Raw genomic sequence first — 4910 nt, forward strand, 5'->3', positions numbered from 1 at the left:
TACTCACACACAACTTTCGTTATATATCTTTTTTTTAGGATGTTGAAGAATAATACGTTTCTTATCGGTGTTGCTGCCACGGACATTTCAATAACGTATTTCTACCAGTTAATGAGTGAATCTTCACTTTGTCAAGAATCTCTAACAAGGCGAGATACATTATTTAATGCATAAAGATTTTATTTTCCCAATAGTTCAATAGTTTGTGTCGTAAAAATGAATATTCAGGGCAGACATACATATTTGACATTTCAGATGATGAAGAAATTTAATTTATATCCAATATTTAAGCAATTGATATATTCCATACTTTTGAACTTGAATGTTGTTCGCGATCTCCATATACTTCATCATGTTTATTGAATTTCTCTTTGAAAAAAGTGTAGGCAATAACATCTGACCACCGACTTGCTGCATATGACTTTAATTGAGCTATCTGAACTTGCGTACAGATATTGTATAAGAATTTGCTTTGCATTCAAATGGAGTTATAAATGTGATGTCATGCATGAATTAAAAAAAACGTGCATGAGATCTACGTGTTAAAGTGGTTTAGATCAAATGTTTAGGGTTTTTTTGTAATTTTTTTACTGACTAAATTTTGCTTCTCTTTGAAGATGTTCCGTGATAGACGACAGCGGAATTCTTGTTTTGCATGATGATTTTGTGGACATTTCAACAAAATCTCTTGATATTGAAGATATCCATATCACGCAAAAGGTGAGTCATCAGTGTAACTTAAAAGGAGAATTTCAAATTATCATCTCATTTGGATATACAATGTACTTCATCCGTGAACAAATGCAATATAAGTTTTCACTATACTTTACAGATTAAGAATAGAAAATGATATACAGTTTAATTACCGAAACAGAAGTTTTTGGCTGATTACATGTACATGTATATGAAGAAAAAAAGGGTTTCATATGTGTTAAAATTATCTAGTTTACCTTAAACGATCTAAACAATTTTATATAACTTTTCATAGGAGCCTATAATTGCAAAAAACATGCTGGAAAACGGTGTTCTGAGCCGAGAGTCGTGTTTAGATGTGTACAAACGGAGATTACAGTATACGTTTAGGGTAAGTTTTGGATAAAAGAATTAAGGCTTAAAGATACGGCAGTGTTTTTATGTACGACTTGTTTAATATGAGGAACTCTTTTGGTTTTAGGAGATCGTTTTGTGTATGTCTGTTCGTTTTAGGGTGCAAAACACAGTTTTATGTATGACGTTATCAGGACGTTACTTGGTGAGGGACAAGCAAAACTGACCCCTATAAAAAAATAAAATGGAGGCTTGTTACACAGACTTCTGCATATCAATGGAAAGATAAAATTGTGAATTTTGTAAATATCCAACTATAATACATTCATCAATTACTACTAAGGGGTATTTGACACCTGAAATATGGGGGATATTGGGTTGTTTATGCATCCATTTTCAGTGCACCTATGCATTTTTAACCCCCCTGCTCAACAAAAACAGAAAAAATCAGACAAAATAAGTTGTATGCATTTCACAGAACAAGTCCTAAGGTTTTCTTTTAGTGTGCTTTCAGGGTACATTTTCCACCTCATGAAAGAGCTACATTACCTGCTAATTGACTCATGCAATTCTGCACATGTGAAAACCGGATGTTTTGGGAGTTATCTCCCCTTATTAAAAAGTCTCATAAATTTTTTTTTCTAAAAATGAATGCACATTTTTTTTTCTTTAAATATTAAGATAAGATTCTACTTTATGTGAATAAAAACAAAAATGATGCAGTTTTCATCTAGACTCCTATAAATAGCAGGAAAATCCCTACCCAGCATGCTTCTCTCTGGGAAAAACCCCCTGGATTTTATACGAAACTGTGTTTAGCTACCTTAAGGAAATAATTTTTTTTTGCAATTCACGTTTTTGTATTTAGGTGCAAAGAGGACAGAATTCCAAACATTTTGGTGCATAAATTGTTGAATTTGGTCCAGAAATGGGCAAGTAATTGTAAATTTAGTATTACATGTCTACGACATCGGTCGACGCATAAAACAGGACTTCGAAGAGAAATTCAAACCTAACCGAATCAGCTCACACAATAATTTTATTTTTCTTCAATTTAAAAAACACAAAGTATGAAATATACAGTATTTGAATATCAATAAAATGTTACATTATAAATTTTTTGAAAAGCTGCCAAACAATTTTTTACAGAAATTGCTAGTTTCTGTATAAACAAGGGGGGGGGGGGTCTAATTAAAAATAGTCACTGTCTTAAATCAGAAGATTGCCTCAAAAATCTGGACGGTGTCACCCTAACTAGATACTCAATAGTTCTATGTCACATGTATATCTATACAGAAGATACATATTCTCATTTGCGATCAATTAAATTGAAGGTCATGACCTTGCGAAGCTTCCATTTTTGACATGACGTCACACTTTGATGTCACAATGCAGTTGCGTCATAATGTAAAATAACAACTTTAGCCCCTGAATCCTTATCATATGTATAAATTCTATGGAACATGTATCTAATAGGCATTATGCCCTACACAGTGTCAACTTGAGATTATATTGTATGTTTAACTACATAAATTAAAACAAATAAAGCAATTTTCTATGAACTTACATGCAAATAAATGTGGGAAATGTCATCAAATGCTACTCCTTAAGGGTGCAAAATACAGTTTTATGTATGACGTTATCAGGACGTTACTTGGTGAGGGACAAGCAAAACTGACCCCTATAAAAAAATAAAATGGAGGCTTGTTACACAGACTTCTGCATATCAATGGAAAGATAAAATTGTGAATTTTGTAAATATCCAACTATAATACATTCATCAATTACTACTAAGGGGTATTTGACACCTGAAATATGGGGGATATTGGGTTGTTTATGCATCCATTTTCAGTGCACCTATGCATTTTTAACCCCCCTGCTCAACAAAAACAGAAAAAATCAGACAAAATAAGTTGTATGCATTTCACAGAACAAGTCCTAAGGTTTTCTTTTAGTGTGCTTTCAGGGTACATTTTCCACCTCATGAAAGAGCTACATTACCTGCTAATTGACTCATGCAATTCTGCACATGTGAAAACCGGATGTTTTGGGAGTTATCTCCCCTTATTAAAAAGTCTCATAAATTTTTTTTTCTAAAAATGAATGCACATTTTTTTTTCTTTAAATATTAAGATAAGATTCTACTTTATGTGAATAAAAACAAAAATGATGCAGTTTTCATCTAGACTCCTATAAATAGCAGGAAAATCCCTACCCAGCATGCTTCTCTCTGGGAAAAACCCCCTGGATTTTATACGAAACTGTGTTTAGCTACCTTAAAGGAAATAATTTTTTTTTTGCAATTCACTTTTTTGTATTTAGGTGCAAAGAGGACAGAATTCCAAACATTTTGGTGCATAAATTGTTGAATTTGGTCCAGAAATGGGCAAGTAATTGTAAATTTAGTATTACATGTCTACGACATCGGTCGACGCATAAAACAGGACTTCGAAGAGAAATTCAAACCTAACCGAATCAGCTCACACAATAATTTTATTTTTCTTCAATTTAAAAAACACAAAGTATGAAATATACAGTATTTGAATATCAATAAAATGTTACATTATAAATTTTTTGAAAAGCTGCCAAACAATTTTTTACAGAAATTGCTAGTTTCTGTATAAACAGGGGGGGGGTCTAATTAAAAATAGTCACTGTCTTAAATCAGAAGATTGCCTCAAAAATCTGGACGGTGTCACCCTAACTAGATACTCAATAGTTCTATGTCACATGTATATCTATACAGAAGATACATATTCTCATTTGCGATCAATTAAATTGAAGGTCATGACCTTGCGAAGCTTCCATTTTTGACATGACGTCACACTTTGATGTCACAATGCAGTTGCGTCATAATGTAAAATAACAACTTTAGCCCCTGAATCCTTATCATATGTATAAATTCTATGGAACATGTATCTAATAGGCATTATGCCCTACACAGTGTCAACTTGAGATTATATTGTATGTTTAACTACATAAATTAAAACAAATAAAGCAATTTTCTATGAACTTACATGCAAATAAATGTGGGAAATGTCATCAAATGCTACTCCTTAAGGAAATAATTTTTTTTTGCAATTCACGTTTTTGTATTTAGGTGCAAAGAGGACAGAATTCCAAACATTTTGGTGCATAAATTGTTGAATTTGGTCCAGAAATGGGCAAGTAATTGTAAATTTAGTATTACATGTCTACGACATCGGTCGACGCATAAAACAGGACTTCGAAGAGAAATTCAAACCTAACCGAATCAGCTCACACAATAATTTTATTTTTCTTCAATTTAAAAAACACAAAGTATGAAATATACAGTATTTGAATATCAATAAAATGTTACATTATAAATTTTTTGAAAAGCTGCCAAACAATTTTTTACAGAAATTGCTAGTTTCTGTATAAACAAGGGGGGGGGGGGGTATAATTAAAAATAGTCACTGTCTTAAATCAGAAGATTGCCTCAAAAATCTGGACGGTGTCACCCTAACTAGATACTCAATAGTTCTATGTCACATGTATATCTATACAGAAGATACATATTCTCATTTGCGATCAATTAAATTGAAGGTCATGACCTTGCGAAGCTTCCATTTTTGACATGACGTCACACTTTGATGTCACAATGCAGTTGCGTCATAATGTAAAATAACAACTTTAGCCCCTGAATCCTTATCATATGTATAAATTCTATGGAACATGTATCTAATAGGCATTATGCCCTACACAGTGTCAACTTGAGATTATATTGTATGTTTAACTACATAAATTAAAACAAATAAAGCAATTTTCTATGAACTTACATGCAAATAAATGTGGGAAATGTCATCAAATGCTACTCCTTAAAGGTGCAAAATACAGTTTTA

The 4910-nt window shown here is 32.2% G+C and overlaps 1 long non-coding RNA gene across 1 annotated transcript; it reads right to left on the reverse strand.

The window, feature by feature from the left end:
• Positions 1-1209: 1209 nt before the first annotated feature.
• Positions 1210-4110, reverse strand: LOC134280188 (uncharacterized). Its single transcript, XR_009994855.1, has 3 exons — positions 4065-4110; positions 2615-2728; positions 1210-1276 (listed from the first exon to the last, which is right to left on the reverse strand). It is a non-coding gene; the product is annotated as an uncharacterized LOC134280188 (long non-coding RNA).
• Positions 4111-4910: the final 800 nt, after the last annotated feature.

This window comes from Saccostrea cucullata, unplaced genomic scaffold (genome assembly GCF_032062105.1).
Source record: "Saccostrea cucullata isolate Sc308-1 unplaced genomic scaffold, CSIRO_AGI_Scuc_v1 ctg13211, whole genome shotgun sequence".
In the NCBI taxonomy this organism is placed as follows: Eukaryota; Metazoa; Mollusca; class Bivalvia; order Ostreida; family Ostreidae; genus Saccostrea; species Saccostrea cuccullata.